This window comes from Lepisma saccharinum, chromosome 4, assembly GCF_977018435.1.
Source record: "Lepisma saccharinum chromosome 4, izLepSacc3.1, whole genome shotgun sequence".
Classification (NCBI taxonomy): domain Eukaryota; kingdom Metazoa; phylum Arthropoda; class Insecta; order Zygentoma; family Lepismatidae; genus Lepisma; species Lepisma saccharinum.
In genome coordinates, this window is record NC_139232.1 from 87,336,282 (window position 1) to 87,351,741 (window position 15,460).

Below are 15,460 nucleotides of genomic sequence, written 5' to 3' on the forward strand. Positions count from 1 at the left end.
TTTTTGCATTCTCGTTTTGGTGCTTCGGGAATGTAAGTCCGTATGAATACAGATGTGGACAAACTGACTTGTAGAGTGTGATTACTGCCGTAACAGCTTTGCCTTTTCGTCGTCGCCTTGTATTCAAGGGGTTCTGATCCCACTTTAAACTGTAGGTCCAGTCCCGATTTGCCTTTCTGTGGATAAAGTGGACTTAAAAGCTCAAACCTCAAAAGCTTTCCCATTTGTACGGTTGAGATCAAGTTACGACTGATGCCTCCAATCACCTACGTGGATCCAAGCGAACCAATGACGTTATCTCAGTGTAGCACCCTAACGCACTATCCCTGTTGCAGTGTTGCCCCACAAAGGAAAATTCGGGTACAAATTTAGGCACAAAAGGGGGAAACTAGAAATTTCATGAGAACTATCACAATTGCAGTGAAATTTGAAGATATACATATCCCATTAAAATGGGGAGCACAATTTCAATTTTTCGCCGCGTAATTTATCCCCGAAAACAAAAGTTTAAATTTAGCTTAGGAAAATAATGAATACCTTCCAATCATCATGTAACTTATGAGAGTATTGTAACAAGTCAGCAAATATAGACCTTATATTGGGTTTGGGCAAATTCGCGAGGTGTAAAATTTGCTCTCCTAATTTTTTATTATAAATAAATTAAACCCTTGGCGTAATAGCCTTTGAGAGTCTACCGACTGCGGCCATACTCCCACAAGCCTCAGCAGAGGTGACCAATCATCCAACCAGTTACGGGGTGACGTGTGGTCAGCACGACGAACTCCCAGTCGTTGTTGCAGTTTCATTTTGGGTTATGCTACTCCTTCGTAGTTCCCCAATTTATTGAGGATGGTGGGTGGCCATCGCTCCCATACACTTGCCCCGAAACCTCAGGAAAAGTTGCCGACTCGAACCTGCGCGCATCTAGAAGCCCTAGACCAAAACACACGAGAACAATGCGGGACAACTAGAATGGGAAACACTCTTTTTTTTAGGAAATATGATTGATTGATTGATTTGATGTTTTAAGTCCACTTTATGCACAGTAAAGCTAATCGGAACGGACTTGTAGAATACCGTAGTTTAAAGTAGGACCCTCCACTGGGTATCGAACCCGGCACCCCTTGATTACAAGGCTATGACGCTACCCTTGCGCCATCTCTGAGCCTTGTTAGTACGTATATGGAACTTACTTTCTAGGTTATTGATGTCGGTGCATCTTCTCTCAAAAACAGTGTGTGTGTTCACATCTGAATCGAGCAACGCATGACACCCCTTTCCCCCAAAGCAAAAAGTTTCATTCTCCCACTGCTTACACGTATCTTACCACCTGTGCCGTTCCCAGGATTTTCTAGAAATGGCGTACGTATATATATTTTTTTATTAGTCAGCCCTCATTTTGCCATATTTTCTGCCTTTAACGTTCTTTTTTTTAGGAAGACTGGCCAGGGTGAGGGGGGTATGAAACCCAACAACACTCCCACTGCTTACCACCACACTCCAGTAAGGAAATCTGAATGTCTAATAATAAATAATTTCAATCCTTACCACCCTCAAGGCATTCGAACTGCGAATTGCAATTCGGTGATGCAACGAGCAATTAATTATCCTCGAAGCAAGAATACACAACAGATTCCATCGCATGCGGTTTCTCGAAAATGCTACCTGAGGGCACCACATCCGCGCATGAATTATTATTATTATTTTGAATCCCCTCCTACGATACCACAGTCGCCGGTGGCAACGTATTTTGGACGACCGTTCCGAGAGCTTCTCATCACCCGAATTCCACGCTTGTCAGCCCAGAGGTAGCCGACGGACAATTTCCTTCTGGCCTCGCGAGAGAGCTGTAATACGAGCTATATCCATTCTCTTTCAGGCTGTGTGAATGATTTAGGATCTTCAGTTAAAAGTTAATTACTAGCTCTACCGTTTATGACGCTTCGTCTTGACCTCTTTATAGATTTTTTACAATGTATCCAAGGATGTAATTTTAGTGTATAACGCCAAAGGCATAAAAGGCTTTTTTTGCCTGACTTTTATGTCACGTTTAGATTTCTTAAAATACATGGGATCCGGCTAGGGGGCGCGCCTTGGTTCGATTCTCCTGGGGGTGGGGGGGGGGCGTAGTAACTTTTCTCCTGAGATTTCAGCCAGTGTATGGAATCGTTGGCCACCCACCGTCGTGAGGAAATTGGGGAGCTAGGAATGAGTAACGTAACCCGGTCATGAAAACCCACAACGACTGGAGGTTCGTCGTGCCGACCACACGTCACCCCGTAACTAGTTGCATGATCTCCCACCTGTGCTGTGAGGCATATGGGAGTGAGGCCGGCAGTCGGTAGGTAGGCCTTGGCCTTCAAGGGCTGTTGCGCCACGGGTTATTATTATTTCTTAAAATTGATTGCTTCTACCAAAGTCTCGTGAACTCCTCTTTTCATATTTTAAATAGACCTAACCAAAGACAAATGCAAATTTAAAGAAATTTAATATATCTTCAAAGAAAGATACTTGAACATTAGTTTACGGGAGGATGTATGCTTTCAACTTTCTATAAACATGTAGATCAATAACGAATGTGGCTAGCCTTTTTGAGTGCCGGACATAAGCTCAGCGGCAAAAGGCTCACCGGACATAAGCTCACTGCCAGTCTTATATTACAAGTGCGGACAAAGCTCACCGATAGCGGACATAAGCTCACTTACATATAAAACATATAATTTTATTTATAATTATTTTATTTATATTTTTTATATTAGATTATATATTTACACGATTCCGATATCCCCCTCCCAATATTCCCCCTCTCTATCGTCATTGGCTGTTTGTTCCTTTCACTTTAGACCAATATTATGAAAGGATAACAGATTAAGAACATTATAATTCCAAGGGGCGTAGCGTTAGGAAGTGCAGGACAAAAGAATGGAAGTAATAAGTAAGCAAACGAGAAAAAGTAATTGGACTTTGATGGTTACGAATATATAGTGAAAAAAGAAGTGAAAGACTGGATCCGTTGTGCATGTAATACTTAAGAAACGAAATATATATTCCTGATATTACTACGACCCCAAATTTTAACTAAGTTTTGCCTAACCTAACCTAACCTAACCTTACCGTGAATGGTTTGTGGGGCTATGCGTGAATGGTTTGTGGGGCTACACGTGCATGATTCGTGGGACTACCGGTGCATCGTTCTAGTGATTTAAGGCTAATTGCGACCAGGCACCGTCAAAAAAATATCAATGATTATTTTATAATACAATTGCATTATTTGTAGTGAGCTTTTGTCCGCTTTTGCATTAATATAGGTGAGCTTATGTCTGGTAAGCTTTTTGCCGGTGAGCTTATGTCCGCAACGAGGCCTTTTTAACTCGGAAACTACTGCAGGATGCTGATCGGGGATTTTTCAGAAATGTATTTCTTCTTCATTCGAATAGATGTCAGGCATGTTAAAGCTTAACATTTCTAAAGCTAAGTTTGCTAAGTTTTGAATTAATTGATTACACAAGATTTTATAAGATGAAGTGCACAATACAGTATACAAACTTCAATAAAACTACACTAGTTCTTAGAATATTCACGCGGCTTTATCACAAAATAGTGGATGTTTCACTACTTTTAACTTGCATGCTTATGTCAAGTAAGAATAGGCTCGTATTTAACTACAGTGTTTTTTCATCTTTTTATTGAGGTTCCAAACAAACAATTTATTATCAAATATCTGTTTTCTTCTAAGTTTAAAGTTATAGTGATCCAAAATAGATTACGAGCAGTATGTCGTCTGGACGAGACTTTACGATAAAGAACCGAGAACGAGACGAGATCCAGAGTCTCGTGTCATTTCATCCTTTAGACAAATATCAAAATATATTGTACATTCAAAGTACTTTACGATGTGGTTCAAATTATTCTTTTAACACCAGAGGGAGAGTTCGATTTTAACGCTTCTGAACATTCGTAAGACCACGCTTGGTTGTCTTTTTACACCACATAATGCGATTTTATAGCTTGTAACTTTAAAAGTTCCAATGAACTTGTATGGTTGACGCTACGGAACACAAAAACCCTTCAAACATTTTTCCTCTTAAGAACTACACTCATATACGTATTTGAATCTGTAACGAATAAAGAGATCATCATTCTTGCATCCTCAGAGGTGCATATCTGTTGGATGTCAAAAAAGACATACCCTGGTATCAAACGAAGAAGGGAAAAAAGTTTACAGAGGGCAATAACACTTCTTCGTAATGCTTGTAGCCTCTTTGAAAGTTGATGGCAACCATCAAGATAACCACGACAGCTCCGTAAAGCCATTTCATGGTGTCTCATAGTCAGTAGCCACATTCAAAAGGCCGTTGCGGGTAATGCGCATCAGCGTTTAGCTGAAGTACGTGTCCGTCTTTTTAAAAGTGTCTCGCGCTGCTCAGATTTTTAACTGCGATCCATTATTATGAGGCTAATGATTTACAGTCCAGTAGGCTTCGGTTTGTACACATGGGCTAAAAACAGATATAAGTCGTCACTTCTTCTCTTCGACGACTGGAGGCTGGATTAAGTCTTATAGAAGTATTGTTGCCAACGTGAGAGGTTTGGAACCAAATTTAGTCGTTTTACACTCTTGCTTCCCAAAAGCCAATACACTTTCCTATTTTTCAAATAGTAATAATAATAACGTTTTTCCAAAGTGATTTCGAAGCCATGGTGGCGGTTAGAGGGGCGCGGGGGACAGTTGCCCTCCACTTGTTGGTTGTTGCCACATTTTGTACCCGCACTATGGCTTCGTAATGCTAAGGCTTGTCTACAAAGAAAAAGAAAACCGTATTTTCCTCCACCCCCCAGTTTTAGCACCCAATCTTCGCTGTCGATGTATGATAAGCGATAAATTTCTGCTTGTCTTGCTTATGCAAGTGGGTTTTTAATGGAATTATTATCCTGGAAAACTGGAATGAAAATTGAATCGAAAAATGTTTCTGAAGTCCCACAGGAAGGGAAAACATCTACGCTGTAACATTGCGCTATTCAAAACAACGATTTGGCATTTGGCCTTCACCAGAGACAAATATAAAAATTCCTCCTGAACACAATGTAAAATTGCTATGTTTATGAACGCTATCCAGCAAAAAAATTTAGCTCGTGATTTTTCAAATGTATGTTTACGTGCAGTAAGCAGTTCTACTCCGTTGCATACCATGAAGATATATATTTTGATTGCCATTGGTTGCAAGTTTGGACGATCTATACTAAAGATTTTATCGCAATAAATATGATAACAGATGTAGTTTGCCGGTCGCCATATTTAAATCCAACATGGCCAAGAAAATGTGTTTCTCGGCGTCTTGACCTCTTCTTCCTCCTCAACTGTTACAAAGTAAGAATTTTGGTTGCCGCAATTGGAATTATCTGCTAAAAATTCAATAGATTCTGAAGTGATATAATAGAGCATTCTGTCGTCGACGTAACGCAGCACTTTATTTCCCTCCAGTTTGGCTATGAAATCTTAATTTGAATTCCTTCCTTCCTCTCTTTCTACCACGAAACAAACGGAAGCATAAATTCTAATGTTCTTGCCTGGCTCTTTCGTGCTAATTGTCTAAATCGCGATTTTATATTCCCGTCTGTAAGTCGTTTTGGTGCATTAGTTACTATCAGTGGCGTGTCCAATATGAGTTGATATGGTCCTACCCCTTTTTGACCAGGCATCCACTAAAAATGAACGTCAAATGCTGGAAAAGATGAGAAAAATCAAGCTGACCACTAAAAAGAGAAGACGTTTCGAAAATTCTGGACGCGCCACAGATTGCCATATATTTTTTCATTCATTATTTTTATAAAAACAGCAATTAGCCACCTCTTATATGTAATGACCTCAAGTAGTAGGAAAAAGATTTAAAAAAGTATGAACATAAATTTTTAGGTTGATTTTGGCCACCCTCCGTGGCAGATTGGTTAGCACAGCGCGCTACGACGCCAGAGGTCCCGGGTTGGAATCCCGGCTTGAACATTTGTGTTCATTGGGTATCATTCTATTGAATGATGGGATCGAACCAACCACTCCCAATTGCTTAATGGAAAATGTAGCTAATCACCATTCATCCTCGTTAATGATGAGACCGCTTGTCCTCATGACAAGTTGGATGCTTGGCTGTGAAAGGTACAACTGAAATAGAATATCTAACTATACAACTAGAAATGGCAAATAATGATTCGTTCAATTTTGTGAACCTTTGAACCTGAATCATGCATGTTATGGTTAGGATAGTTACCTGTCTACACTTAGAAGAATGATAATGAAATTGGTAACGTATAGTAAAATAAAACTAGGCTCTCTCTAGGCTTCGTAGGTAGTTCACCTAACTCAGGCTGACTCCTCTCCATCTTTCCTTCCCAAAGTGTTCTTCCTTCTCTCTGCTCAAAACGAAAAGTGAGTCTGTCCGTTCCTCTAAACCCCTGTCTCTGGAGACTTCCTATACGCTGATACGTGAGTTTTTACCTTCCTATTATTCTCAGCTGCTTACTCCTTGTTTACCTCTTGTAAACCTTGCAGCCTCAATAAATCAGGAATTGGAAGTCTGCTTAACTCTCGACTGTGCATAATTCAAATACCTGAGAGGAGTGGACGGCTGGTGTAAACAAGTGAATGAACTTATGTGAAATGAAGCTTGGAGAAAGATCAAAATAAAAAAAATAAAGAATAATCCTATTACTTGATACGATTGTATGATCATTCATACCCATCTTCGCAATTAGCCAAAAGTGGCAGGAAAAGCGAAAGAAAATAAACCAAATCAATCTATCAACCAATGATATGATGAAATTGATGAAGGGGCACTCACAAAACACACCCATGCCCAGACAGAGATTCGCACTCGACTACCTCGACCAGTGATGTGCGTCTACGCGTAAACAACTATAGTCTACATTCTACACGTAGACTATGTTATACACGTAGATTACGTAATCTATGTAAACAACATGGCGAAAGGTGATAACTTAGAAAAGGGCGCCGTGGAATTAAAAGAAAATTATACTGCGTATCAGTTGCTGATGTGTGAGGAGAACTTTTTATTCTCTTTCTTTCAAATTCGAACAATTTCTCACCTAGGAAGAAACCTAATATGGGAAATATTCTAGTGCTTTATGGGGAAAAGACCACTCTTGCCTCACGACTGCCACCTGTTGTTGTTTTTTGCATATTATTTATCTTCTTCCATAGTTGATAACATTGTCCAACAAAATTGAAATTTTTGTCTGTTAAAAGAGAAGCTGTGGGTGATTCTAATTGAATTTGATGTGCTGATTTCAAATCTAATTACAGAATTTATCCATCACCCATGAAATTTGAGTAACAGGGTACATACAAAATATCAGGTACATACAAATCTTATATAGCTTTATAGTGATACGATGCAATATTATTTACAATGGCATATCTAGAATGTCTTCAAACTTGATTTTCGGCTGTACTTTGCCTGAGGAACATCTCTTTTTAGTGTCCAGCAATAATCTGCCAACATATTTGGAGTCCATTTTCCCTGGTAGCGCCTTTTCATTTCACCAATTTCCTGGTGGAAATGTTCTCCATGTTCGTCGCTCATTGTCCCAAGGTTTTGCGGGAAGAAACGAGGTGGGAGTGTAAAACGTGTATCTTCAGAGACATATAACAGCCCAGAGCATGATAGTTCTTAATCAAATTACTGATAAGTTCTCTGTAATTTTCTGACTTGTAGTTTCTGAGGAAATTTATGCAAACTTCCTTGAAAGATTGCCAAGCAGCCAATTCCAGCTCATTTAGGTTTTCTTCAAAGTCATTATCTTTCATTAGTTTCCTGATTTGAGGGCCAACAAATATTCCCTCTTTTAGTTTCGCCTCAGTAATTCGCGGAAACCTCTCTTTGAAGAACATAAATCCACCACCCTCACGGTCCATTCCTTTTACAGAATTCTTCATCAGACCAAGCTTTATGTGGAGAGGATGCAGTAAGATTTTGTCTGAACTTACAAGTGGTGGATGAACAAAATTCTCCTGTCCTGCGATGAGTGACTCTCTCTTCGGTCAGTTCTTTTTAACACAATGATTTTTTCTATCTCTGCTGTCCCATTTACACAGGAAAAGCAAAATTTGGTGTTACCTAGTTGCAATCCTAAGAGGATAGCATTAACTTTTAAATCTCCACATATCTGCCAAGAGTATTTACAGTACTGGATATTTGTTAATAACAGTTTCATGTTTTCATAACTTTCCTTCATGCCCCAGGAATATGCTACGGGAATGCTTGGATATTTATTTCCATTGTGCAGTAGCACTCCTTTCAAACTTGTTTTCGAAGAGTCTAAAAACAAACGCCATTCTTCACTTTTATGGACAGCACGTAGTGACTCGAATAGACCATCGATGTTACAAGAGAAAACAAGGTCCTTATCTTCAGCATACATATCTACAAAGTATTTTTGGCGTTGCCGGAAAAAAGTAACTCTAGTGTCAGTCTCCAACAAATGCCATCCTTTTAATCGCGATGCAAGCAGTTCTTCTTTACCATTACTTAACTTTAGATTTCGAACTAAATAGTTAAGATCCTCTTCAGTTATTAAGTGAGGTTCAGCTGTTGAAACACTCCCCACAAAATCAGGATCATTATGCAATTCGCTACATTTGTTAGGAACACTTTCACTTTCTTCCGTTACACTTACATCATCTGTTGGAGCAGGTATGGGAACTCCAGGTCCATGAGGCACCGGTCGAGTTGCTGATTCTAGTGATGGATATTTCACTGTATGCCTTGATTTCGAATTTATCCCAGATATATTTGTCAAGCAAAAATAGCAGTCTGTTATATGATCCTTAGGTTCCCGCCATATCATAGGAACTCCAAAAGGCATATAACGAGATCCTTTCAGCCAACCACTCAAAAGCGTTACACAGTTCGCACAACAGATATCAGGGGCCCATTTCTTGTTTGCGTATATCTTATTGTCAAACTATCAATCAAAGCTCTTCTTACACGAGGAGTAAATGTTCTCCTATTTGCTTTTAAGGTCAACTCACCACAGATATAACAATAAATGTTCCTGTCGTTTACGCAACTTCTTTGACATGATTCTGTCTTTGCTTCGAAACACTCAATGGAACTGAAGAACACTCAAGAAAAGCTTCTTTCCTCCAGACAACTTGCTATTGAAATGAGAAGTAGACATAACAGTTAAATCACAGCATTGTGTTGAAAAGTTAATCGTTGTCAAATTTTTCAGTTGGATTGTTTAACAAGTTTAATTGTTGTCATTCATGCAGACATCAAAGGCATAAAGTTACTAGTGTATTGTTGGAGCAAAGACATAAAAGTATTGCCTCCCCGATGGCGCAGTGGTAGCGTCGTCGCCTTGTAATCAAGGGGTCCCGGGTTCGATACCCGGTGGAGGCATGTAGTGGTTCGGATTCCACTTTAAACTGTAGGTCCAGTCCCGATTAGCCTTACTGTGCATAAAGTGGACTTAAAACACCAAATCAACAACCAACATAAAAGTATTTTAAATATTGCCTACCAATCAGCTAATTATGGACTGCATGCTGCAATAATAATGCAGAATTATATTTTTATTGTTACAAAAAAATGGTGGGTGATTGACAATTTCTGACTTCATTTTCAGAATCAGCAGGTGGCAAAACATAAAGAACCATTGAAATTTTACTTTTAACAAAACCATTGTTGGACAGTGTAATAGAAGAGAAGAGAAATTTTGTTGTAAATAGGGTTATTTTCATTTCGTTCGGAGCCAATAGAGTTGAAAATGTCACTTTCATTTCATGAAACCCTTGAAAATTAATTTTAATGCACTTTAGATTGTCTACGTAGTCTATGTAAACCTCAACCCAATGTAATCTACGCGTAGATTACGTGTAGACAACGCATGTAGACGTAAACTTATAGTCTACGGCACATCACGGACACGGCACGACTTACGGAAGTCGACGTAAATTTTTAGGTAACGTATTCTATTGAATAGAACAAACTTTATCAGGCGAATAATTTCGAAACGCTAGTTCAACCCCACGTTCTTATTTTTATTCATATTCTTACGCTCTTTCAGTTTTCATCATTTAATCTTCCTCCGTTAGAAATAGAAATGGCCAATAAAGAAATCAACGAGGTACAATCATTTACTCGATAAACATATTTCCATGGTGAGATTATATCTTCGCTAGTCTCACTACAAAAAAACTGAACGTGCACACAAAAAAGAAGAGTTGTCTCTTGAAATTCCAGCAACATCAGATAGTAAAACAAATGTGAGTCTCGCACATATTTACCTGACGTGCAGACGCATCATTCAAGAACCTTGCTTTCCAGGAAGGAGGACCACACATTCATATGAAATTTAAGCAACACTTTGTGCAAGTTGAGAACTGAGCTCCGGTGGGAGGATGGGATCATTTAGAGTCTGTTGTTCTTGCAGGAGGTCCCCCTTGCTCCTCCTCCTCCTACCCCCTCTAAATATATTATGCCGAAATACGTGTGCGTATGTGTGAGCGCGTATGTTAGTCGCAAAGGGACCGAAAGGGCGGCGGGGGAAAGGGGGAGGAAGTAGACGAAGTCGTTTCAAGACAAACACGTGACAATCGTCCGTTAGCACGTCTGCACGTGTCTGACGTAAATCAGAAAGCAGGGTTTTGTGAAAAGGAGACCAGACGACGTGTCTCGTGCGACACAAAGGAAGAAAGGAAAACAGGATGCAAGGAAACGAGTGAACTGGAAGACAAGAGATAGCTAAAGGGAAGCAAAATCAGAATTACTGATTCAGTACGCATTAAAACCTATTATTTAAGCCATTATTTGGTCCACGATTTTAGGTAATAACATCTTTTTTCATTTGCATGGAACAATGCAAAAATGTCGGCGAATAAAAGAGGAAATAAAAAGCAGACTACTGTTCTCTTTATAAATTTTTATATTCTCGTATATTATCTACGAAATGAAAGGTTAAAATATACAAGACCGTAATTTTGCCTGCAGTATTATATGGAAGCGAAATTTGTTTAAGAGTATTTGAAAGTAACATCTTTAGAAAAATATTTGGACCTAAAAGAGATGAGGAGACAGGTGAGTGCATAATTTGTATTCATATCCAGATATTATTAGAATAATTAAATCAAAAAGACTTAGATGGGCAGGCTATGTTGCACGAATGGGAGAGAAAATAAGAGTTTACAGGATTCTTGTTGGAAAACCTGATGGTAAGAGACGTGTAGGAAGGTCAAGAAGATGGATGGACCTAAAGGAAATCGGTAAGGATGGAAAAGATTGAATTGATCTTGCTCAGGATAGGGACAGATGGAAGGCTTGTGTTGCTGTAGCCCAGTGATGTGCGTCTACGCGTAAACAACGATAGTCTACATTTTACACGTAGACTATTTTATACACGTAGATGACGTATTCTATGTAAACAACATGGCGAAAGGTGATAACTTAGCAAAGAGCGCCGTGGAATTAAAATAAAATTATACTGCGTATCAGTTGCTGATTTGTGTGGAGAACTTTTCATACTATTTCTTCCAAATTCGATCAATTCTCACCTAGGAAGAAACCTAATATAGGAAATATTCTAGTGTTTTATGGGGAAAAGACCACTCTTGCCTCACGACTGCCATCTGTTGTTGTTTTTTGAATACTATTTATCTTCCTCCCATAGTTGATAATAGAAGAGAGAAATTTTGTTGTAAATAAGATTCTTTTCATTTCGTTAGGAACCAATGTAGTTGAAAATGTCACTTTCCTTTCATGAAACCCTTGAAAATTAATTTTAATGCACTTTAGATTGTCTACGTAATCTATGTAAACTACAACCCAATGTAATCTACGCGTAGATTACGTGTAGACAACGCATGTAAACGTAAACTTATAGTCTACGGCACATCACTGCTGTAGCCATAAACCTTCGGGTTGAAGAAGCCTAGAGAGGTAGTTAGTTGGTGAATTACACGCTTGAAAACGATGTACATGAAAATATGTTATTTTGCATATTGGGCATCCCCGACGGCGTAGTGGTTACGCTATCGTCTGCAACGAGTCCCGGATTCAGATACCACTTTGAACTACGTACATATCCGGTCCCAATTAGCCCATGCGTGCACAAATTATACTTTAAATAAACAATGACTGACACATCTTAACATATTTTAGGTGTACTACATATTTTTTGTCTCGCCTCGGTGAGGTTGGTCAGTTGCAGACTGCAGTGACTCCTTTAATCCAGAGGGCTGCATACTTTTCAGCAGGGGAATCTTTGATGACTGGGCCATTAATGGGCACAAATGATTTCTGAATTGTATTTGTTACAATTTAAGAAATGGCATGCTACATGCTTGCAATCTCATTTTATTTTACGGGGATAAAACCATCCCTTGCAGGTAGGTAGGTATAAAAGTAATTTTCTTTTGCTGGGGATATTTTTTGGGGGGGCGGGGGATCCCCGGCATCCCTCTGTTAATTCGCACACTAGTACCTGTTTATGTAGTGTTTCCATGTGTTCGTCCAGTGGCGTGCCCAAGGCGGTTGGTGAGGGTCATAGCCTCCTTTGGCCCAATATTTCTTTTAAAAAAGGAACATCAAAGGCAGGATAGATGGCAAAATGTGGGCTGACTACTAAAACATTTATACGTAACCTCCCCCCTTTTCGTGCCCTCTTCTGGGTACGCCACTGTGTTAGTGTATAATGACTTAATGTAGAGTCTGACCCAGGAATCTGTGCCGCGATCGGCGCAGCGAAACGCGAGAACCAGTGTTGCTAATCTGTTCGATAGACAAATCGCTACAGTGCGCAGAGGCACAGCTGTTCGTAGAACAAGGAAATTAGAGAACTGAGCTCTATCTAACGTTGAGTTTTAAACGCCGTGCATTATAACCAGGGCTGGGATTGTCGGTGAAAATTTAGCCTTGTGCTCTCTCAAATGTACTTAATTTATTTTCTTATTTAGTGAATAGTCAAATTTTTACTTGTCTCTTAAACGACTAAAAATAGCTATTAGGGTATTGTGAGATTACTTTCATCACAGATTGACGTAACAACTGCGGGCTAGGTTCTTTCCAGTGGCGGCGATTGGGGGGGGGGGTGGAGGCAGTTGCCTCCCAACTTTTCGCCACTTTTGCTCCCGCACTATGCTAAACCTTGTATACCAAGGGAAAGTAAGTTGTCCTTGCCCCACCCTCCAGTTTTGGTAACTTGGCCCCCATTTTTGGAACCCAATCGGCGCCACTGGTTCTTTCCTTTTTCTTGAGGGGCTATCAGGAGCATAACTTAATTACATTCTTCCGCCGTAGTAAACTGTGCTGCAATGACTTCTAAAGGAGTCCAGGGGTCATGTGATATGGGTAATTTTCCCGGGTTTATCAGCACGGAATTAATTTATACGATCAAATTATCATTGACATTATGACATTGCCTCTCCCACTTCTTATCTCGCAGAAGGACTGAAACAAAGCTGTCCTCTGGGGCCACTCAGAGAGTCGCTTCAGACCTTTGCTTTATCTAATTTTGTCTCAAGTCGCTCAGCAGATGGGTGCCCGGCGCCTGACCTCCACATTAATTGGTCGAATGAAGCACAGGTCAAAAATGTCGGTTTCTGATTATTTTTTATGGCATGTTAGTGGTTCGAATAAGAGAAAAACTAACATCTCATCGTCACTGCTAGTCTCCGACTATAAATGTTCGAAATTTAATTTTCTTGGATGCCTGGTTAGGTTGTGTACAATTTCTCTAGTATTACTAGAATTGACGAGCTGTACCTTTGCGGGTGAACCCTGCCCAAGCCCGGCTGCGCAGTAGCATGGGGGAGGAGCTACCGGCTGCGCGTCATTATCCTTGCTTTCTGTCCTTGCTGTCGACCACCCAGAGGGCGAGTAGGTGGCAACTACATAAACGTATCTCTCTCTCACTCTACGCGGAGTAGCCAAGGCCACCCGCAAAGATACAGCTGGTAAACTCTATATAGTTGATAAATAATTCTGTTCGCATAATATACCAGAGTCGCGGTAGTCTAATGGGCAGGCATCTAGTGGTAACATTGTTTCCTTGTAATAAAGAGGTCCATGGTTCGATACCCGGTGGAGGCACATTGTGGTTCGGATCCAATAAAAGGTCCAGTCCAGATTAGCCTTTCTGTGCATAAAGTGGACTTGAAAAGACATCGCAAATTGCCACCATACAGAATAACTATATGTGTAATAATAGAGCTCAGGTCGGTCAGGCGTCTGACTACCACACAGTAGATGTTGGACGTTTTCAGTTATGCCCATGTATGGGCGGTTGTGAGGTTTACCCAGCCAGGGGTGTCTTACCGCCACAGTATTTCCTGCCAGATTGCAAGTCATATGTGTACCAAGTTTGGTAATCGTGAATGTCACCAATTAGCTTAGCAACTCCGAAAACTATGGATTCGACACTAATATAGGTCATCTTTGACATTTTATTTTTCACCCCCTCTCACCCCCCATCCCGATAGATGATGAACTTGAAGTGGAACGGTATTGGGAGTGTTACTATTGATCTTAGCGACTCCGAAAACTATGGATTCCACAGTAATATCGGTCGTTTTCGATTATTTTTGCACGTCAACCCCCTCCCACCCTCACCCCTAGGGATGCCAGGGGTGTCTTACCGCTACAGTATTCCTTTCGAGATTGCAAGTGATACGTATTCCAAGTTTGGTTGAAATCGCTGCCGGCGTTCGAGAGTTATGCCGGACCAAACATACGTACATACATACATTTTTATATAAATAGATTGAGTACCATAAGAAAACTGAATTGAGCTACTCAGCCTATCAAACACGTGCATTAAGTCGTGGGTTTTATACCTGTTCTTGCACTGAAAACCAGTGAGAAAAAAAGAAAGAAAAAAGCCGTGTAAAGTTACCATGATTGCTAATAACCTGCGCGGAAAGCATAAATCGGTGAACGCCCATGAAAACATATCACTTCCTTCAATCCAGGGAGGAAAAGAAGGAAGAAAAACCAGCGTGGCCTTCACTTTCTTCATAAGACTCGGCCGGCCTCACAGTCAACATCTTAAAATCAGGCACACCCAAGTATTGGCGCCGCACCAACGGTCGTTTTGTTGGTTATTTTAAATACGAAAGCGGCCGGGCATCTTCCTAATGAACCACGAGTGTTACTCAAGGACCAGCTTTTATGTCAGTTGAGTACATGTAGGGAAAGCCTTGCAAAAGAAGCAGTGGCGTGCCCAGGATTTTCGAAAGGAGGGCTTGCGTATACTTCTTTTTTAGTAATCAGCCCTCATTTTGCCATATTTTCCTGTCTTTGGCGTTCTTCTTTTAGGAAAACTTGGCCAAAGGGGGGTTATGACACCCACCGACCTCCTCTTGGGCACGACAATGGGTATCCAAGTCAATGACATGCAGTTATATTGAGATTATTTTCGAATATTTTTCCTTTAACCTGAAAGCGAGTCG